We start from the raw sequence: 24,074 nt of genomic DNA on the forward strand, positions 1-24,074 counted from the left end.
TTAATTTGGTAAAAATTACTGTTTTAGTGTGCAGATAAAACTTACCAATAGTAACACTGCTTTGCAATAAATAACTTCAACAGTGCAGTCTTATTCATCCTATAACACAAAATTGATGTATCAATTACAATTTGGAACTCAAAATTTTGAATAATCAGCAATTGGTAATCAGTAATTTACCCAATTACTGTCCTGTACAATTTTGAGATATTTAAGGTACTTGAGTATATCCTCTTGAGAGTTACCTCTACATCTATCTAAAAACTTTAGTTACTAGTTACTTTGCAGCCTCAGATTAGTCAGTGTTGAAGGCTATACTTGTGATGCATGAGTAACCATTAGATACTGTTGTGGGCAGAACATTGACTGAGACCGAGTGAGTGAGACTGAGTGGTGACTACAGACAGAGAGAGAATGCAGCATCAGAGACAATATAGTTTTTCTTTAAAGTTCTACTTGGATCCCCAAACTGAAGAGCACCAGAGGGACACCTTTTTCTACACCCAAGTAGCACTCCATGCATTCTGTTTTTTTGATTGACAATATAGTTCATTTTTAAATCCATGTATTTAACCAGCACTCTGACACATAAAAAACTGTCTACCAACCAGAAAATTCTGTATATAGGCCCAGATAATCGGTTAATCCCTAACACATACCCCACTACACATTTTAAATAAATAAATGACAAGCAAATAAAAAAAAATCACAAAAGTCATCAAATGACTTTGACAGCTTTCTGTGTGCTCCCACTCCCCATGGTGGCCTCTAAAAATGCTAAAAAAAAAAAAAAAGTGAAAGAAATTAACCAGTTGCTGGTTTGTTCGTTCTGGGCTACTGTAGAAACATGCGGCGCAAGATGGCAGACTCTGTGGAAGAGGACTCGCTCCCTCTGTGGATATAAATACTATTCAGGGTTACTTCTAGGGCAAAACACAACGATTCTTGATTTAAGGTCATTATACAATAACAGTATTGTAATCCAGTGCTGCCTGTAAATCACCCAAAATGCTAAAGTGTTAGCACGCTGACACGTTAAACTATGATTTTACCTGCAAAACATCAGCATGTTAGCATTGTCATTGAGCATATTGCCATGCTTGCAATAGCATTAACATATAGTCGGACGAAAGTCATAAAATTCAGATTGAACCTTATAATTCCGAGGTCACAAAATCACTTCAATAAAGTTGCATGTCATGTGGTTATGTTTTAGATTCATTGCTCTCCTCTAAGCATCTGAGCTGGCACAGTGCTGAAAGTACTCATACACTGAGACTTGCAGAGGATTCGCAGACAAAGCGATGTGATCTCATGCTATATTGGTTTATTCCTCCACAGGCTACTTTGGAGGTGAAAGCCAATTCATCTGCACTTCTTGTCACATGGCCCTCTCTTTGCCAAGAAGAGAAATCCTTCACATATTGCTCACCGTCTGAATATCGTCACTCTCTCCTTCCCTCGTCCTCTGTCCTGTATTCCTTTCTCACCCTCTTTTCTCCCCTCGCTTTCTTCACCTCCTCTACCCCTGCCGTCTTTCATTTAAATATTTCATCCAGTTGTCTCGCGGCTTCTGCGGCTTGCCAAGTGTCATCTAGATCCCAGGGCCCGACACTAAAGTGGAGCATGGAAGTCATTTTTAGAGGCGTGTGTGTGAGAAGGAGGGAGACAAAAAGAGAAAAGGGAAAGGGGTGGGATGAGAAGGAGTAGCGGCTCGTCTGGGGTCTGAGACATCGGGTGGTGATAAGAAGTGAAAAGGTGGAGAAGACATGGGAGTGATAACTAATGTACTTCCTGTGTACTTCCTCTTCTCCCCTGTCAAACCCTCCTTCTGCCAACATCCCCTCTCTCCTTCAGCATAAAAGATATAACTGATGTGTGATGCATTGTGTGTGTGTGTGTGTGTGTGTGTGTGTGTTTCTGCGTGCGTGTGTGTGAGAATCTGGGGTGATCCGAGATCTGACATGAGTTGGTCTGTGCGTGAATATGAGATGTACACTTATGTGTCTGTCGGACAAACTGATGGCTGATGTGGAGAAGGATGTGTGTGTGTGACTCACTGATGGTTGACGTGAAAGTGGAGTCGTGAGGGATGACACAGACAGATGGGAGAACGAGGGGGGAGAGATGAGTGAAAGTTCTACTTAGTAGAGTGTGATGCGTTACCTTCCGTTTAACAGATGAGTGTGTTCCTTTGCACTTACGGGTGTGTGTGTGTGTGTGTGTCCCTGTGTGTGTCCCTGTGTGGGTGTGTATGGTCTCTCATACCCACTCATAGACTGTTGGTTCCAGCTGGGGTCAAATGCACTGGATCCTAACTACCAATCTCGCAAAACTCTGCACGCCAACCTGCAAAACAAAGAAAAAGAAGCGGAGAGTGCCAGGGATGAGATTGTGACCATGAAGTACCAATCTGTGTCATCCTCTTGTCCTCACCATGATGCCGACTCCTGTTGTAGTTTAGATCGTAGTCGTGAAAACACGATGACAAACATGGTTTGCCTTTTAACACATTTCTCCCTGCGTTGTCAGGTAGCTCAGCCCTACTGACACGAACCGCCTCCCGCTACAACCACATAAGCCAGGGTACAGTACGACACGCCACGAGTGGTAAAATCACATCGTCTGTACATCCTTGTTTCCTGCAGGGAGGGACACCTCATCCCAAGTGTGAATGAAAGTCATGCTTCTGTCGCTACTGCGTAGGCTGACTGGCTTACAGCGTTTTATAAATAGAGTAAAGATAGAGAGAGGTTTAATAGAGTAATTATAGAACGCGTAGCCATGGTGCCCACATGGTCACAGTTACTAATGCAGTACCTGTGTACTTTATATTATCAGTATCAGTGGTGTAAAATAGTCTCAGCTGCACCACTTTTTTTTTGCTTTTCAATTGCTTTTAAATCTGTTCCGCAGAGCTAAGACTGTTGTCCTTTTTGTTCACAGTGATCTCGGTCACTGATCGCTCCGTAAAAAAAATGAATAAATATGTCAATCACATGCGGTGTTGTTCCCAGAAAAAATCCTGCATCACTTCCAACAGCACCCAACAATAGTGTGAGCGGGCATGAGACATTGAGAGATTTAAATTCTGAAGTTGCCCCTGTCACTGTCAGATGACGGACACACCTTTGTTTCAGAAAGAAGATAAGGAGTTATTGGTTTGGTTTGATTGCATTGCTGTATTTCTCTAGCGCAGTGGCCAGGAACCACACGAGGGGTCATGAGATCAATCTAGAGGGTCATGAGATGAAAAACAGAAATTTGCTCTGTGAATTTATTAATTTTTTTTTTTCCAGATTACTCTCTCTTTGCTTTTGTCTTGTGAAACATCTAATCATTTCAGCTTTAAAGGCCTCAATAAATCTTTCAAATACAGCAGTCATATAAGGGAAAATAAAACTACTATCTATTATCTGTTCTATTTTTCTATTAGCATATTTTTCCAAATTAAAAGCTTATAATGGTTGAACATACACGCAAATGCCTGGAATTGTAGTTTTTTATAACCTTAACCATACATGGTGAACTATATTTTTTTCCTTTTTATAAAAAATGACTTGTACTCTCTAAGGTAGCTTTCAAGAACAATTTGCGCATAATACTTAATTTGAGCGATAGAAATTGAAGGAAATTGAATGAATAGCAGTATAATGGTATCCTCAGAATAAGTCTCAGTTTAAACAATGATGTTCAATGACCGCCCATGTATGTGAAAATTCAAAGATGAACAGAATGTTTAATGTAACAAGTTACTTCACTTTATTATCATTTGGTCATTAAGGAAAAACACTGACCATGACCAAGCAGTGACAAGTTTTATGATTACAGCTGTTTCAGTAATTTTATTCAGATCATACAGTTGTAATGACACTTTCGTTAGGAGATTTGGTGAAGAAATACGCAGGGAGGTGGTCTGACATGTCGGCCACATGTACGTACGAGTAGAGCAAGCTAATATAACCATGCAAACAGTTCTAATCTATGTTTTAATATTTTTCATCGTGTAAGTCTCTTTTCATTTGCCTCACACACACACACACACACACACACACACACACACACACACACACAATAAATGAACAATGTGTTTCTGTGTGTATGACGTTTTCTGTTCCGCTTGCCAGGCTGCTCACTGACCCCCCAGATGTGTGTTCAACCTTTCAACTCTGCTCTTTCCCCTCAGGAGAAAGACCCTGCGCTCTGATGCACCTTTGTACGTCCAAACACACACACACACACACACACACACACACACACACTGATCCATCCTTTGAGTGTGTGGATTTAGCCTTTGCGGGGCTGACTCTGGCTTGTGCTCATCCACAGTAACAGATAAAAGGATATATCACTTCCTCAATCCCTAAAACCACAAGTGTGTGCTGCTGGACACACACAAACACACACATACATGCCAGGCACTGAGCTCCTGAGTCCCCAGCTTAGCACTTGATCCTCTCTCTGGGAGGCTGACACTTCAGAGGGAAAGCCTTCACAAACTCCTCTGGACTGTGCGCACACACACACATGCTCAGACCCTTCACGGAGCGTACAGTAGAGTCAGAGTGTAAAGCCTCGGAGGCCTGTTCATGGTGATCTGCTGGTCAGCATCTGTTTACTGTCGAGGACGCTGCTTCCTATTTCCACGACCATCACTCATGAGAATCTCATCGTTTGAGGTGCAAGGGACACATTGAGAAAATCACGCCAGTAGACAATCCTCTGTGTCACTGAATATCCTAAAGCTAGGACGACTCCCTGTGTGCATACGGGGAAAATAATTTGAGCATATTGACCCCTCCACTTGCCTCCCCCCGAGGAGTGGCAGATAGTCTGCCGTTCAGCCCAGCAGTGAAGCCCTAATTCAGACAGGCGTGGAGCAGACGTGGCTCCAGCGCGGATGTCAGGTCAGCTAGAATCCTTTCGGGGCCCAAGGGCACCTGACCGCCAGTTTCTAAGGAGAAACTGTAGCCACTGCACCCCAGGGTGCCCACTTTTAACAAAGTATCATATCTATCTACTGTTCATGCGGAGGCGAGGACAAGGGTATGGACGTCGGTTCAACGTGAGGTCAGTGTGAGTATATGTTGGGAGGGGGTCGCGTGCACACACACAGGCACGCACATAGTTCAAGTGTGTGGAAACCTGAAGCTGATTTTAACTGACATGTTTTTTCCTGTGGATTTTATTGTATGCAGGGTTAGGGGAAATGTTATTGCATATTATAATATGAAACTAGAATTTTGGTGATGGGTGACAAATGAAAGGAAAACCCATCAATAAGTGTCTTATTGAGGTGTTGGTCTATCATGAGCTTCCTGAACAGCTATAGTGCTTTCCGAGTCCACAGCTCATTTGGTGTTTGATGATGGTGGTAGAGAGCATTATCTTAATATTTGGCCCAGTATCTTCCATCTGCAAAGGCCATATTCCGTAATTATCATCATCTATTATTTTTGGTCACCACCTGAATGTTTTTGGGAGAAAGGTTTTCAAAATCGTTGAAAACCAAGGCGTTGTCCACACTGGCTGCTCGTTCAGTTTGTGTTGGCTACGTTGCTGCAGCTCACTTGCATGTGTGTCCACACAGGCCTTGTGTCTTTGAGTTTGTCTTTGATAATTACCAACAAATATGATAACATGAGTGTTCTATCCCCCCGTTGGAAGAGAAAGAAAGTTGGAGGGGGAAAGACAGGGATGGAGGAAGGAAAAGAAAAAGAGTGCACCTTCGCCTGTTGTGCGTATTCTCTTCATGTCAGTGACATATTGTACAGATACAGACATTAAAACTGTGGTGAAATGCTGGTATGATGTCGATATGATTGTCTACAGGTTGTTTTTGAGTGAATTTTTGCAGGGAACCTAAAAAAGGGGGAGACTCTTAATCAAGTTGGCAGTGTGGCTGCTCAACCCTGTCAACATAACACCGACATGATGATGAATATCTCCAGAATTAAGATTTCTGTCTTGTTATTGCTTTAAAAAACGTTTAAACTTTGCGGTCTGAGCCAACGTAAGTTAAGTGTGCACTGCACATGTCAAAGGGCAGAAGTCAGTTTTATAGTATTATATATTGTTGCTTGCTGTGTGTTATTTGCATGAGTTTGTTCTGTTGTATTGCATGCTTTTTATTGTTGCAGATTGGTTTGTGTATGCGTGAAGAGACCGGCACAAAGAGAAAAAAAAAGAAAGGAAGGAAGGCAGAGGTCTGTAGAGAGGACAGAGAGGCCGGTGGAGAGACACAGAGACGTGAGGAGCAAGGATGTTGGTATACAGTCAGCGCCCACACTGGACTGCAGGTCTTAAACAATGCTGGAATTTTGATAAATTTGGGACTCAAACTGAATGCATAAAAAAAAAAAAATGATGAATACATTTTAAACTTTTGTACCTTGAAATTAGGCTCTTTTGGTTTCCTCAGGGGGAACGGTGGGTTCCTTTTTTATCAGGTGGAGAACAACCTCCACTGTGGCAGAGCAGTTTCATCGAGGTAAAAGGATGAAAATGGATTTTATGGATGTCTTAAAGGTAAGTTAAGGGTAAGGTAAGTTGTAAGTTGATTGATTGTTGAGTCTCATCTCCAACTCAAGTACGGACGGTTTGGGTTTCCCAGCTCTTCAAATATTGACGCTTTGGATTGGTGGCCGGCCCGAACTGCAACCCAAAGTGACGGATATGAAAGGTTGTGGATGGGACTCAACAACCTTTAATGTCAATACAAGATGATTCATAAAATGTTTTACCTCAGATTGGTGAAATATTCCTTTGTCTATTAACTCTTTTTCACATTCTGGCAATGAGCAATAGTTAAAAAAACACAATCAACTGCAAACAACTGAGTCCTATTTTCCACTATATTATTAACAAGTCAGACATAGCATGTAGTATGTGTATAGCAGGGGTACTCAAATACAAATCTTAAAGGGCCACAAAGATTTTTTTGAATGACTCAGAGGTCCATGTATTGAGGTCGGTCAGGCCACATGCAATAATACTGTCATATTCAAAACAAAATGTCCTTTTCATTCTAAACAACAAAATCCGAACTAAAATAAAATGTAATTTCCATTTTAACATAAATTAAAATACGTAGTTGAATATTTCCTCTTTTGGTTTGCCTTCAAACATTGTGTCCATCACTTCAGTCATGCATTATTTTATTTTATTGTGACATAGATGTGACAAGAATCCTGCTTGCAGCTTGATATGACGATTTCAGTGCATTTATTTGTGTTTTGCTTATCTCTGAATTTTGAGGAAATGTCTCTTCAAATTCCTATGCTTCGTCTCATAATGCCGTTTCAAATTGGAAATCTTCATCACAGCTTCTCCTGGCATATTGTAACGCCACTTGTGGACTGTGGCGCAATGGATCTTTGGTATTCTGTTGTTGTTGGTGTAATTATGGTTCGTGAATGTGTTTGTGAATAAGATGATATGTAAGATGGTTGTGGGTTATTTCACGTCCTTTGTTCTGTGATTAAATGGTGTTTTAACAAGGATGATACAAATTTTGGCACCGTGAGTGAAAGGGTGTTTGCCGGGAGAAACTCCCCGTCCGTTACATTACTTGCAACACTGAATATACATGAGATCGCTAGCTAAAACTTGTCAAACTGCGCAAGGTGGTAACGTAAGACGAAGGATTTAAAACCGCTGCACTGTGAGATACGTGGAGATTGTCCCGGTTGGAGGCATAATAAATGCAACTTTGAAGATCCTATTTCTGCGAGTTGCCGATTATCACTGTCCACTTTGTCATAACAGTTTATTTGGAAACACGCCATATTCAATCTCTTACCACCAGCAAAATGTGAATACGCGAAGTGCTCCGAAAACGAAAGTGAAAGTTAAAAGTTGCGCTCTGTCTGTGTATCGTTGGCATGGAGACAAGTCCCGGTATACACGTGCTGACCCAACCAAAACACATAGTGAAGGAATAATAGTTCGGGGGCCACAAACAGGAGGCCGGCGGGCCGGATGCGGCCCGGGGGCCGCCTATTGAGGACCACTGGTGTATAGTCTCACTAGTTCACACACACAATCTCCTTCTGGAGCAAGAAGCACCTTATTACTTTGACCAAGATTTACTTCTATTCTACTATGTCTTTATGCAGAAAAAAAGTGAAAATAAATATGATCTGTCTGGAAGTCCTGATAAAGTGATGAGGAGTGTTCCATTTTAAGCTAGGACCGGCAGCTCTGTCTCCTTCTGTTGGTCCATCATTTCATTGGACCACAAAGATCCATCCATATAGCCTATATGATAATAGGTACAGAAAGCTTTGTCAACACTGTGACTGCCACGGAGGTCAAGTGTTTGTGAGGTTGTGAGCATGTGAATGGATGATTGCATATATGAATGTGCGTATGCCGTCGGCTGGTTGCAGCTTCGCATATTTGGGCCTTTTTTTATATCTGATCAAAACAGCAATCTTTACCAAACATCGATCACGTTCTTTGAAGGTCCTGAACAAAAACCACAACAGTTATTATTGTTCTTTAATTGACATGGAGCTAAACGTTGTAGGTAAAACAAATGAAAATTCCAATAGTCAACATTTTGCAGATACAGTTTGTGTTTTGCTTTGACCACAAGAGTTTGCAGATACTTTTAATGTAAATATCTCTGTGTTATGGTGATAATGAATATGATCTAATAAAGTGTGTTTGATGATACAAATGATATGAATATATTTTTTGGGATACAGACATGATAACACATTAAACAACCCTAACCCTAAACATCAATGGATTTCTACATTTGTTAATCCTAGCATTAAACCTTATTATAACCAATTATTAACACACTAATTCAATACTTTAATCAAAACCTCTCAAATTTAAAAAGATACAGACCCTCCACAGTGCATACACATACACACTTACAGCTTGTGCTGTTACCCTGAAAGGATCAAATGTCCCTTTTGACATCTCAGGGCCTCTCATTAGTGAGACAGCATCAGCGTTATCACTGCAGACAAATGTGTGCCCCTTTTTTTGGCCCCTACTTCACTTTCTCTGTAGCTCCCTGCCACCATTACGTTAATCTGCCTCTCTTTCCATTTAGCAGGTATCTTATACAGTTAGCGTAAGGGTGGAAGTGGGTGGAGGAGGGAGGCCTTGGTGTAACAGCATGGAGAATGTCACAGTAAGATAAACACACTGGTGCAGCTCAAGTGGTTTTGGGCTCCACTAGGGCTGACGTGACGAGAGTATTGGCCCGTGATTTGTATCCACCGAAGCTGTCAGCATGGAGTGGCTCCCACACACTCACTTTACATCCAGAAATACACAGAGTTTGACTCCTGAGTGTTTCTGTAACCTAGTGCTATGTTTGTATATAGCAAGCCATATCATTATAGCAAGTTAGGTGAGCTATTATAGGGCTTTTAATGTTTCACCTGATCCATTACTATCAACCAAACACAAACCATGTTCAGCAATACATTTTAACATTACTTTTGGATTACATTATATGACATTTAGAGTTGCTCCTTGACCCTACCATTTTTTTGACTAAAGCTTGTATGGGTTTTTTTTTATTGATGAATGTGTTTATATATATATATATATATATATATATATATATATATATATATATATATATACATATATATATATGTATATATATATATATATATATATATATATATATATATATATATATATATATATCTGTATATATATATACATATATGTATGTATATAAAGCATTTTGAGAAAGCATATAAAGCATTTTGACTGGAAACATCAAAAACCAGGATGATTTGTGCAGGGCCAAGGACAGGAAGGCTCTACAGGGGGTCAATAAAACCGCCCAGAAACATCACTGGTACCCATCCATGGAGCATCAGTGATATCAGTGAACACCCCTATGCAGCTGTCTGGCAAGAAATACAGATGTATCTGCTGACATAGCATCAGATTTCTGAGTTGCTTCTTTCCATCGGCTACGAGACTCCTGAGCGCATCCTCAACACTCATTGTTTGGTGTGTAGCGTAGACTACAACAAAATTTCATTGTACAATTTTGTGTTGTAGAATGACAATTAAATGAACCTTGATCCTTACATTATGCCTTATCAGGATAATTGCCAGAAATCAAAATGGAAACATTACACTGTTAAACAGAGTTACAAGTGGTCTTACATGTTTTTTCTTGCTTTAGGTGACACAGGTGGTGACTGACTGATTTTCCCCTCTGGGCTTACCTCAGCATAATGTGCCCTCTGCTCAGATTGTTCAGCATGACATATAAATAAACATAACTCAACCTGATTCGATTTGACTGCTACTACCAGCTCTTGTTCCGTGGAAACTACTGCCCCAACGCCAAACAAACACCAAAGACAACTCTCTGGGCTTTGGGTTTGCCAGAATCATTCATGTAATCAGACTGTAGGTGAAGTGGTTGTTCACATGTGGAATCCTTCAGTGCCTGCAGGGCCTGTTTGTTTAATAATCAAAAATAACATTTAGTGCCTGTTAGTTGAATACTGATTCAAATAGTTGTATCATCCCCAGGTAATTTTCTTTTCTGCTACTGTCATGATATGACACATAAAAAAGATGGTAGATTTGTATATAATGTCAAAATAATGACACAGACCAAAACACCATGTAAAGTTATAACTTCTTGATTTGAAAATGTATCAACTTTAAGTAGCCGATAGGTTAGCGACATAAATTGATTTAATTCAAGCTAATGCTAGCACACCTGTCAGCATGCTATGTATTCTTGTGGTCAGAAAGTTATGCAACATCTAGTACACAAACCGCCCAAAACATGAAAATGTGATATATTTACAATGCGGTAGGCATGTCTTGGGTACTGAAGCAGCATAACGTGACATAACACAACATTTCCTGGGACAAATGTACGAACTGTGGGACCTTCTGTCTAAACAGAGGACCAGCCTTTTCGGTCACACTATATTATAGAGAACACTCATTAGATGTACTTATTTGTCATATTAGACAAAAACAACAAATAAGAGTAAACACAGTTATACCGTAGTTATAAACCATACACCTAAATCACGCTGTGATTAGAAACTGCACATAAATGTATATACTTTGACTGCTATTCTGAATTGTATTGTATTTAGAAACAAAATAGGAGATTAGCTTTGCATACAAGATCGTGCAATAGAAAATCAAATGCAATGCCATATCAGATCCAACTATATTTATCATACACTACCCTGCTACCAAATAACACTGTAGACACTACATTTGATTGTTTCCGGTATGGGGTTCGGATCGATCGGGGCTTTGCTGTGCTTAGACATATTTCCATGACTTACCTGGTAGTCTGACCTCCTCTTTCATTTTCATTCACGCAAGTATCTTTTTTTGGCCTGTCTTCGAAACGGACGTGCTATAACCACAAACGGCCACGGTCATCCTCTCCTCCTCCTCTGCGTGACGTTAACGTCATGATGTCAGTGTGAATGTCAACACAGAGACAGTGTTGCTCTGCAAAATAGAGCAAAGAACATCTGTATTTCCTACCTGTTAGACCTTTATTAGACGACCGGTACAATTCCATTCATGTTGCAGTACATTTTTCTTGTAATGTGTTGCTTGTAAACCTCTAAGAAAGTGTAATAAGATTCTAACCAAAAGATTCAACTGGATGCATGTCTGCTGCATTCCGGCTCCAGGAAGGTTTTGCTCTGTCATCCGGCAACCCCCACCAGCTGGCGGCAACACGGATTGTTTTATTTAGAAAATTAACCGGATGTTATGCTGTTGTTTCGGTGCGTAACTCCCTGTGTGCGCTGTAATGAAATCGGCTGAATTGCTGTGTCGTGTTCCGGCATCAGCCAAATATAGAAGTCCTATGTATCTGCTCTGGAGGGCTCTGGACTGCTAGAGCTGGGACAGAGGAGATACGGAAGTTAATACATAGACTATAGTGAAACCTATCAGCTCTGCTGCCTTGATGGAGCAGAGCCAGACCATATCTGGTGGAATCTAGCTGTAAGAGGTAGGAAATAAAGATGGTCTTTGCTCTATTTTGCACTTCAGTTTTCTTGTAATGTTTTTCTAATAAACCTCTACCAAAGTCTAATAAGGTGCTATCAAGGTTGTAATCAGCAACAAACGACCCTGTATTAAAGTGAAACTATGTTAAATAATGCAAAAATAAATGCATCATCCTCTGAGCTCTGTCTTTTGTGTGACCGTTATTAATACGGCACATTTGTCAAATTACACCCTGTGATGTCTAATTAAGCCATCATAGGTCCATGTTTATAGCATTAAGTGTTCAGTCTTCAGTATCATTTGGTAGTAAGGGTAACATATCCTCTATTCTAATTAATGTATTTTGGATCTGTAATAGCATTGCATTTAATTTCTTATTGCATGGTCTTGTAAAACTGTATGTGATAGTGTATGAGTGTCTCATAATTCGTTTCTAGAGTATGATTTGGCTTAGTACATCTTATTACTGTAATTCACTTAGGGTATAATTATCTTTGTTAACTGTATAATAAAGACCATGCAATTTTCTAGTTTATGTATATTTTGAAATAAAGTATGACTTTTAACACCTTTTTAGCATACTAATGTCAAATGTGTGAAATAAAGTGCGACCCAATCTTATTTTGCCTGTGCAAATAGTGGGCTAACACTTGAGTCCCCAAGGAGTACATTTTCAAATAATTGGCTGCAAAAGGCTTTCTTTCAATGTTTCAAATTAACTAAAGTGATGATTTATTGAATTTACAAAAACATTTCCAAAAAAAATGAGCACAGGATTATTGGTTATCCGTCCATAAAGGTTTTTTTTTTGTGAACACAGCAACTGTATGCATAGCTCAGGAGTGCAGCGCGAACAGACCCGCCCTCCAACATGTAGCTGCAAATTAAAGAGAAATCTGTTTATTTCAACATAAGCCTTTATATAGACGTTGTTCCATTATTGTTGATACAGTGATTTATATATTTGGTTGATAGCTGTTTCTTGCCATATATCTCAGGCAAAGGAGTACCTGAAATTATATGTGAATAGATTCACCAAAAAATCTGTCGTTATCCGCCCACCCCCATGCTGGTGGAAAGTCAGGTAGCCCACAAAACATTTCTGGAGCTAAACAGCAAAACAGCATTGCAGCATCCTCCAAAACAATTCGAGGGACTTGTTTTAAAACGTAATAAAACAAAACAAAACATAAGAATGGCTCTACAGACCGCCTGGTATAATCCAGTGCTCTGGAAGCCCAGAAAAATCCCAAATTTATTGAAAATAATATTTACACCAAGTGGGAATGAATTTGGAACTATGGGTTTCCAGAGGGTTGGATCACACGAGGTAAACTTCATGGGTCCATTATTTTAGTTGTTTCTACTGTCTTTATATATTATTAAACAAGTCTCCATCGAATTCACTTATTGAGAAGAATGCTGCAACACTGTTTCGCCGTGAAGCTTCAGACATATTTTGTTCACCTAACTAACAGGGAGCAGATAATGAGTGAAATTTCATTTTTTGGTGGCCTGTTTCTTCAACTCATATCTTGTTTGGTTATACATCTCCCTATATAATTATTTATATGTGTTCACTCTTAGGAATCAGTGTTGCTAAATAATACTGTAAACATTGTGAAGTGAGTCGATGGAAATTGAGGTTGTTAGAATGTTTAAAAAATAATGGAAATCCATCTCTACAAACATCTTGAATTTCTTTTTTGCTGGCAAAAATCTGAATTATTGAATTCATGCACACAAACACCTTGGCAAAGCCTAATGTGGAAGCTGACTTTGGTATTAAACAGTAAACTCAAAATAACATGCTGAATTTATCAAGAGGAAATTTTTAAATTAAACGTTGTTAAACTATCAATGTTATATCTGCAGGCTGGAGAACCAGTAGATGTACTTTTTTTTGCAAATTTTGCCTATAGGTTCTTCTTTTTAAAAGTCATAGATGCCAATAATACTCCACCACCCTTTATGCACCCTTGTCTGATTTTATTTTTGAATTCTCATCTTCACTCCCTTTTGCATCAGCCCATTTTCACTTTTCATTTGCTCATAATGAAGCTCTCTGTGCCTCTCTCTACTGTTTTTCTTTCTTCCGAGAAGTGATTTGTGAGTGGAAACAAGGAGGGAGGGATAAAAGGCCCAACCATCCTAACGTTGAACATAATTAATAAAAGCTGCCCATTCCAATTTAAGAGGCTGATTAATGCAACAGACACGCCACGGCATGGAGTGGACCATCTATCTCTCTTTTTCTCTCTTCATGACAGGATAGAGACAGAGCATGGCATTGTTTGGTTATATTTGTAGACCAGCTATTTCCTGATTCTCCTGGCCTAAGTCTCAACTTTTGCAATTACATAGAATCACCACTAGTTCAGTTTTTTGTCTTTATGCCGATGATACACCCACTTACTGCCATGCTGTACATCTTGGAAAAGACAGCGAGAAATCTCAAATCTGCTTTAAAAAATCAAATGAAACATACTAGCATTTTATTCACATACATAGTATGTATGACTCTAATCCATTAAAACATCTGTCTAAAATGATGTGTTTTTGTGGCGAAGCTAACAACTTTCATTCAGGACAAAGATTCGGGAAAAAAAACACTGTGATGACAAGAACCTCAGTTTCCTCAATCATAGTGAGTAACACTGTTGCACTGGGTGATGAAGTTCCAAGCAAATTAAAAATCGAAGGTCGATGGCTCCCGGCTGCATGTCGAAGTATCCTTGCACAAGATACTGAACCCCGAATTGCTCCTGGTAAGCAGGTATCACCCTGCATGGCTCATTGTATGAATGTGTGTGTGAATGTGCTGTAAAGCTCTTTGAACGGTCAGTGGACTGGAAAAACACTATAGAACTGCAGGTCCATTTACCATCAGATGATCAGATGAACTCAAGTGGACACACCTTGAAATATATGTATACTTTTCACGTGCGGGAAGAGATCATCTCTTTGTGTTCTTTCATGATGCTACGTTTTAGATGGTTCTCAGTTTACTGCTCATTTAAAAGCCAAACAGACATGAAAAGAAATGCACACGCACACCTATTACTAGAAGTTTAACAGCTATTTAGATCATATGTACACAGCTGTTGCAATTAATGTTACAAAGACAAAAGGAAAAAGGTAACCAATTGTTTAAGAAAACAGTGCTATGTCCAAAAGGTTTAAGGTTTTTTCGTAGAGCCAAACCATCAGAGACTGTCAAAGTTAAAACATTGTGATCACTTTTTTCTTGCAACATGCTGCGTCAGATAAATTGGGTACAGAAAAACAGGTAACCGGTCTTTTTTTATTTAAAGAGGAACTCCCTTGGGCTGTAGAAGGAGTCCTGGTGGTCCCTGAACCTGACTTTGAGAAACCGCTATTTTCAAGCAGTGTAACCAATGAAGTACAGTAATGGAGTGTAGTGGCCTGAAGTGTAGCTATGAAGTCTTCCCTAATGACTCTAGCACATGTGTGTCTGGCTTTCAGCCCTCTCATTAACGTCACTGGACACTGTATACTCTGTGGTAGTGTGTGTGTGTGTGTGTGTGTGTGTGTGTGTGTGTGTGTGTGTGTGTGTGTGTGTGTGTGTAAGACGCTGCTGTTTGCCAATATAGCAAGGCTTAGAGTGCTCTGGTGATCTCATCTCCGCTTAAGTCTGCTCACCCTGTGGCTGTGTGTGTGTGTGTGTGTGTGTGTGTGTGTGTGTGTGTGTGTGTGTGTGTGTGTGCACATGTTTATGTACGCGCACACCTACACAACTTAACTGTGTACTGCATGTACACTAGTACACTTCATACACAGGTGAGGGATGTCTTTCATTCCCCAACGACTGGAAGGATGCAATATGTGTCACCTCTTTTTATAGAACATAGCTTCCTTTTTCCTCATTATTCACTCAGGAGCAAATGTTTACTAAATGTTTCAATTTCATTTTTGTTTCAGTTACAGATGTTGCAACTCTGGTTTATGAATAAGTGAGATTTTAGTGTGTGTGTGCGTGTGTGTGTGTGTGTGTGTGTTTGTGTGTGGTAAACAGGGTGGTTTGCTCCGTGGAAGAAGGAATTTCCCCCAGCAGTCCCCATCAGTAATAGTGCCTGTAATGAGCTGCAGCTGTCAGCCTGGTTTCTGCACACACACATGCACGCAAAACACACACATGTACACAGTGAAGGAGGAAGCAGTGACTCACTCAGCAGTGCGCCGTCACACTGTATGCTGATAAACAGTGTAACTCATCAGACTTGCATCAGACAGTAGACACAAACATTTCCGCAGAAATACCTCCTCCTTTCTAAAAATATCTGACGCTGAGAATTTACTTTACACTTTATGACTTATTTTAGCAAAACACACGAGTTGTGCGTCTCACATGAACATGCAGCAAAATGAGAAATTGTCGTCATTGATCTTTTAATAAAGATCTTATCCTCCCCCTAATCTTATGTTTATAAAATACATGAAAAGAAAAGCATTTCTGAGTATTTCGACATCAAAATCTGTCTCATTTGTCTTTCTTTAAAGATTATTTTCCTTGTCTGCAATCGGGGACCAATACATCAATTTGTCCAGTCAGATCGCACCGCAATCTCGTGGCCTCGTTAGCTTGTGGGTCGTGCAAGCTGGAGGAATAATATCATGGGGATTTCAGCAAAAAAATATGCATGGTTGCAATTTAATTGACTAATTCTACCCTCATTTCCAATCTAACAATGTGCATGAAAGGAAGCAAAAGGAGCTCAAGTTGCCATTTCACAGCATTTTTTTTCTTTTTTTTTTACCCTGATGTTCAGTTTACAGTACTTTATTTTAGCAGCTAGACACTTGACTTTTGCTAATTTTAAAAGAATTGCTTACATGATTCTGAACTGCTGACATGTTTCAGAGGACCTGCTTGGGAAAATGACACAAAACATCTGTTTTGTTCTCAGACACGTTAAAGCCTTAAAACATAGTCAAATAAAATAGATATTATAATGTGGTCTTTATCTACCATTGGTTTTAACAGCACTTTTTACGCAGCAGTCCTGTCCTAAATCTAAAATATTGCATGCAACACCCTGCAATAACAATGCTTCACGCCCCAGCTGTCAATAAACATCAATAGTAATAAACATCCAAAACAATGTGATCATCAGGAGCGTACATATAGTGAAAAAATACACGAGGAGCAACAGTAACACAAAACCATATATCAAAACATCAAACAGGCCTTTCTAACATTATATCAAATACAAATTTGCTGTACCTCTGACACATGTTTGTGAAAATAACTGAAACTGAAGTCCAAAAGATGTCTTTTTCCTGTTTGTAATTTGTCTTTTTTTCCAACGATGAGCCCAGTGCTGCACGTGATTTCACAATTTTTCTTTCTCTCTCTTCTCTTACCACAACGTATCTGTGAACGCAGCTAATTTTGGATCATGAAAAATTAGATAATGAATTTGATATCATTTACATTCGTTATTTTCAGTATGTTTGACATTTTTATATGTTGCTTTATATTACTGGTGTTTCTGATGTATTTCTTCCACTGTACTTTGCTGATAATCAAATTGTTTCCAGATAAAGATCCAAGTGGGTTTAAAAAGTTCCGTGGCATGGAGTAAATGTGCTGGTTTTACCTTGTTATCATTAATCAACAACCTTTAATTAAACATGACTTTATCATTTATTTATTATGGTTATTATTAAGTTTTACCTTATATTTCAATTTTGTTGTTGTTCTTATCACCATCATGGCTGCAGCTGAGACCACCACTTGTCTTTTCTAGTTGATGGAAATGTTCATTTATACCAAATGGGATCATTCCATTTCTGTTTTTATCACATTTCAACCAGAATATATGCAGCGTGTAATATCATAATCACTACTTCATTGCAAATCATATTGGTAATAGTCACAAAGAATACATATGAATCTCTATCTACAGATTCAGGCTATGCTCATAAAGTGTCAGTCAGGACCACTGACCCTGCAGTTTAGTTTCCTGACACTGACCCACCAAGGCATTCAACTGAACATTCAGTTTTCCCCCTAAAAAGCAAACATCGCAACCAGTAACCCACAGAATACCGAGAGAGATAGTTAAAAGCAGCACCTCATACCCGCCCAGCTGACGGGGCCTGGCCCTCGTGACCTCTGCCAATTTTTTTTATCTCATTTCACTCTAACTTTGTAGATCAGACTTTAATTTTGAAGTGCGGACCACAGGACAGTGATGAATAGGCTACATCAAGCAGGGCTTAAATTACCCCTCTCCCTGGTGGCAACACTGACCGCAAGGAGAGGTGTGTGTGCGTGCATGTGTGCACGCGAGTGTGTGCTGTGCATCTGTGTGTGTGTGTGTGTGTGTGTGCGTGCGTGTGTGTGTGTGTGTGTGTGTGTGTGTGTGTGTGGTGACCTAGTAACAGCAGACAGAGAAAGAAAGAGGGCTGGTCAGCACTTGCCCTCTCAACCCTGCTAGCTCCGCAGCACACCCAACAAGGCAGGAGGGGGGGGACACAGGGGAGGGACGGAGGGGGGAGAAAGAGAGAGAGAAAGAAAAAAGGGAGAGAGAGAGAGAGAGAGAGAGAGAGAGCATCCACTCCATCTTTTTCAGCTTCTCATGTCAATGCCTTGTCTTGTTTTTCGGTGCGAGTTTGTAACTTTTGAGGTTATTTGAGGAGAGTCTAACCCTGGCCTCCTTTTCCTTCCTCTTCTCCATGCAAATAGGTGCCTGAGTTTTATTTATTTTTTTTTTTGCCTTTCTCGAGTGAACGCCACGGCCAGCGGTCTGTGTTAGGGAAGACAGATTTTGGAGGTCATTCAGATATCGACGAAACCTTAACACTACATAATAAAACAGTCCGTCTCAAATTGAGGTGGGGAAGGCAGGAGGGTTTGGCCAACAGCCACAGGCACGGCCTCGGGCTGAGAGGAAGAAAATCAAAAACAGGGTGACAAAAAGCAGATTTTTGAGAGGGGGCGAAAAAAAACAAGTAATAAAAATAAAGGAGGAGTTTAAAGGGAGCCTTGTGGACTTTTTTCTTTCAGCCTGGTCACAATAAAAAGAGGGATCATTTATGTTTTTTCTCGATAACACATCAATTCTTTTGTCACATGAGCCATCGCTTTGCACTGACGGAGTCTCACTTGTTTCCCAGTAAATGTACTTTTTCTCATAGAACTCATACGTGGTAGGTTAAGGGTTTTTCAAGTGTTTTGTGGGAAACAGTTAAGAAATAATAACAGAGTGAACGATTGGTAAGAAAAAAACAGGCTATTACTCAAACAGTAGAACTACATACAAGTTCACTTGGTCACCTACTTTTGCATGTCATGGTTGCCCATTTTGTCCTGAGGTGTTCTGTCATCCTGAGAGGGAGGTCGGGTGAAGGGCTTCTTGGCCTGTGCTACACTTTAGAGTTCAGGAGACACAGCGCATCACACTCTTCCTTTATTTCGCTTTTATTCTGCTGCGTTTTCTTTTCCAAGCTGCTCTGCGGACTGTCCCTCCCTCTGGCTCTTTATCCAGTCTACTAGAAACCAGTGTGCCATGAAGCCGGTGCACCCCGCAGCCTCTCCACACCAACGTGATCATAGAAGAAGAAGAGAATGAAGAAGAAGAAGAAGAAGAAGAAGAAGAAGAATTAGAAGAAGAAAACGAAACAGAAAAAACGAGTAAATCAAGGAGGGTGTAGATTGCTGGAGCTCAGAGATAAATCGCAGCAGTTGTGCTTTAAACCTCCTCCTGTTTCTACTGAACGGAACGCATCTATTTGCGTTGTGAGGAGGAGGCAGCGAGGCCAGTGTGGAGTGTGACACAGCCCCTGCAGCTAAAGGAATATAGTACTGGAAGTTTAAAACGCGCATCTGCTGGTTATATCTTAGGGGAAAAAAGTGTGAAACCTCTAAAAGCCGTTTGTTTGTTTTACGATACACTGATCTGATAAATTATCATTTGCAGGTCACCAAAACAAAAAAAAACAAAAAAAAAAAAACGTCGTAAATATTCTTGTTTGTGTGTTTGCGCGCGTCATGTCCGTGCGCAGGCGAGGTCTCTGTGTAGCTTATATCAATTTAAACGTTATCTTGGCTCATCGTTGCTATATACAGAAGCATAATAAAACGACTGGATCGAATTTAGACTGGGCGCCACGACCGTGTGATTCCGTGCGTCCGTGGAGAGGCTGCTGGAGCTCCGACTTGTGCGCAAAGGCAGCAGCGGCAGACGGCAGAGGCAAGGTCCTGTCAGCCCCCCCCCCCACGCCACTGTAAAACCCACTTCAACACACACACACACACACACACACACACACACACCACCCGGGTTACTGAGGGAACAACTACATAAATTACTGACCTTTATGCGTAAAACAGGTTTTACACACACAGGCACGCGCGTGCTCAAACTGATAATCTGTTTATCGCTTCATTTGTCGGTGGAATCAATATCATAATAATGATTAACTCCATCACTCGTGTATTTGTTTTCCCCCACGTGCATAAAGTATTTGGCTCAAACGCTGAAAATACGAGTGTTCATGAGTCATCCACGCGGGTTGTCATAACATTGCTGTGCGAGTTTGTTTTTTTCCTGCAGTCCGCGTCCTATAATTGCGCTCTTAATATGTCACCGCAGATTAATTTCGCTGGTCGGTGCATATTGTCTGGAGGAGGAGCAGGTAAATCCGTTCCGATCGTGAACACGAACAAAACCTGAGCAATCACGGTTTCAACCAAAAGCAGGAGTTCAACCAACTTAGTTGAAACATGAGCGCACCGGACACGAACACACACACATAGGATGAGATCTGTGCCATAAACCTGCTGCAGGATCGTCAACATCTGAAGTTGTGGTGTTATTAGTCAGTCGTTCATCTGATACATGTTTCTTTTTTTTTCTTTTTCTTTTTGAGGGTTTTAGTTTATTTCCTCGCAGAACACGAATTAAATAATAATTTACTCTTGCAGTACATTTAAAAACTTAAGTATTATCCTTAAACACTGAATGAAAAAAAACAAAACAGAAAAAAACAAACAAAAAAAAAACACACACACACAAAAAAAATAAAAAAAACAGGAAACACACCTCTGCATCGTACCCGAAAAAGTTTTTGGTCAAAGATAGGAAGTTTGGTTCTTTCTCTGGATCTTTCACAATAATCCGAAAGTTACAAATAAAAACGCACAGGACGGAATTATTCATTGTTGCCACACCAACAATTAACCGTATAATCTGACACCGCAGGTCTCCTTAACATCGGTTCCAAACTGATGGTTACATCGATGACTTCGGGTAATATTATCAGTTTTACATGAAATGGCGCACAGCTCTTCCCGATATGACACACAATGAATTACGTTTTGTCACACAGGTCAGTGTTTTTTCTTAATGACTTGAGCTCAGTGAAAGTAGCATTAGACAAATAAATGTTTCGGGAAGTTTCACGTGAACGTTTTAATATCATGAACCAGAGATGAGTGTGTGTGCCTCTGCTTTTATGTGACTCTCCCTCTCTCTCTCTCTCTCTCTCTCTCTCTCTCTCTCTCTCTCACTCTCTCTCTCACACACACACACACACACACACACACACACACACGCACACACACACTAAGTAAAATTTGGAAAAAACTGACCCTATTTCAGAGATAATAATCATGAAGGTGAAAACTAAGATATGACTTTGTTTCTGGTCATAATAATAAATTAACTTGGTGAAATTATAATAAAGTGAAAAAGTAAAATACGTGTGAATGGTGCACACACAGATTTAACTACATGGTATGTGACAACAAGCCCTCCACTGGATTACTTTGTAGAGTGTAAAATTCTCACGTTGTTGTTTAGTCTCTCCGATATTTTGGCGTCGTGATTTTATTCCACACGTCGACGGTCGTGAGGACTGCAACTCCTTCAAAAACTCCCGCGAATCGCAGCTACCAGTTTTATATTAATCCCTCAAGTGCGAGTCATAGAAGCGCACCGAACGCGTTCTCTCCATCTGGCACACAAACTCGCTGTTAAGTTTTCCTGCCTAAAAAAAAAACAAAAAAAAAACAGCTCACCGTCACACCGGTGTAAACCACCACGACCTACATCCGCAGTGCACATCAGAGGCTCGTCGTAGCGCTGGCAGGACAGCACTACTTTAAAACACAAAGGAAGTATTATTTTGTAATAGCAGTCATACATTTTAGTTTTGTATTCATGCGTTTAGGAGCTGTATAAATCAAAGCCCCCCCACCTCTCTCTCTCTCTCTGTCTGTCTCCCCCTCCTCCCTCTCTTCTCTCTCATCCAGACGGTCCTGTAAGGTAGTCGTCGTAGTGGGTCACGGCTATGTGTGTGTGTGTGTGTGTGTGTGTGTGTGTGTGTGTGTGTGTGTGTGTGTGTGTGCACATTGTGGCCGGCTCACAGCAGTTTCAGCCGAGGTGACACTGGAGTTTCATTTTCAAAAGACACCAGAGAGAAATAGAGAGAGAGCTTCATGTAGCTCCAGGAGGGTTACAGAAAATAAGAAACTGCTAAACAAAACAAAAGAAAACTAAAAAGAACGTTGGTCTGTCGAAAATATATTTTATTGAACTGGTTCAGGAAATTTGGAGAAAAAAAAATATAACAGAAAACAGTTTAGTGTATGTTTGACAGAATATAGATTTGAGATATTCAGTGAGCGTTACTTTATTTTGTTACTTTTTGTGTATAAACTGGGAAGCGACCTGGTCAATTTCATCTAATTGATATCATAAAAAATTATAATAATAATAATAAGATTTGCTGCGACCACAAAACAGAATTCGCATCCGGCACATCAGCAGGTACACATCCCGTTATAAGAAGACACGTCACATGTCCTGTTTTTTGTTATAATATACAACATTTTATAGCTAGCAAGTTTGGGCTTTTTTCATCCAACACGCAGGAATATACTGAAATGTTTTACGCAGAGTAAGTGAAAGTGTTTCCATGTCTCAGAATTCAGCGTCTTGGCACAAGTTGATGATCTGCTCTTGTAGCTATTTGGGGGAAAACAATGAGACGCTGCCGTTGTGAGAATCACAAAAAAAACACTCGGACTCCTCTTCTGCGTGAAAACACCCGACCAACAAGCAGCGCGCTCCGTGGCGGGCTTTTAAAGAAAGTGGACTGTGTCAATCACACGGAGAGGAGAGCTCTCCATCGCCCGTGAGCGCGCGCGCGCGATGCGTGTGCTTGCGCGTGTGAATGACTGCGATGTTTGAGCGTACACCGGGTGGGAGGGGGTATTGTAGTATCGCAAGGAATGTGCGCTCGGCAGCTGCGTGTGTGTGTGCATGTGTGTGTGTATGACACTGATGGATGCGCCAATGGAAAGACGGACAGATGCTTGGGCGGATCTAACGGCATGCAGTGGTGGAGCGGCGCGCACAGTCGCGGCGAGATTAGGGCGAAAACATCCTCGATCGGCGGAGAGTCACCAATCACCAATCCTTCCACCGAGCCCGCTGAACGGAGGAGGAACGGACAGACTCACCGGTGAACCCGAGGAGAGACACGGGGAGAGGGGCTGAGGGGAATCTGATTCCCTCGGCGGATCCAACGAAGAAAGCTGATTTCTCCGGCTATTGACGAGCGTGAGAGACGAGGCGCAGCAGCACCACATCTGGCGCAAAGGGAAGACAGGAGGAGAGAAACACAGCCTTTGGCAACTCACCCTTATTGCTCTCCCTTGTTCTTCCATTCAAGAATCCTTTATCCTTTGTTTTCACCAGCGTGAAGCCGAGCGGAGGATTGCCTGAAAAATACAGGAGAATATTTTTTATCCACTTCACCAACTCAGTTGAATCCAAAAGAAAAACTTTTGTTCCTCACAGCAAGGTGAAGAAAATGGAGAAACGACGTCTCCGGCAAACATCTGAGTAGCCTACATCTCAACCGAGGAGGATTCTGAGCTTACCTGAGAAGAGAAAAAGTACTTTATTCCGCTCAGTGCCGGTAAAAAGGGACAGCGCTTTGGTGAGGGATTTTTGCGCCTCTCCGGTCACTTGAGGCGCAGGAAGGAGAGCGGAGCGCTGTGTTGGGAGACACGTCTGATTCGCTGCGTGGCTGATTTAAATAGC

The 24,074-nt window shown here is 40.8% G+C and overlaps 1 long non-coding RNA gene across 1 annotated transcript; it reads right to left on the bottom strand.

Annotated features, from left to right (window-relative positions):
• Positions 1–18,724: 18,724 nt before the first annotated feature.
• On the bottom strand, positions 18,725–24,052 carry LOC115580321 (uncharacterized). Its single transcript, XR_003983845.1, has 3 exons — positions 23,912–24,052; positions 23,669–23,749; positions 18,725–19,552 (listed from the first exon to the last, which is right to left on the bottom strand). It is a non-coding gene; the product is annotated as an uncharacterized LOC115580321 (long non-coding RNA).
• Positions 24,053–24,074: the final 22 nt, after the last annotated feature.

Source organism: Sparus aurata, chromosome 4 (genome assembly GCF_900880675.1).
Source record: "Sparus aurata chromosome 4, fSpaAur1.1, whole genome shotgun sequence".
In the NCBI taxonomy this organism is placed as follows: domain Eukaryota; kingdom Metazoa; phylum Chordata; class Actinopteri; order Spariformes; family Sparidae; genus Sparus; species Sparus aurata.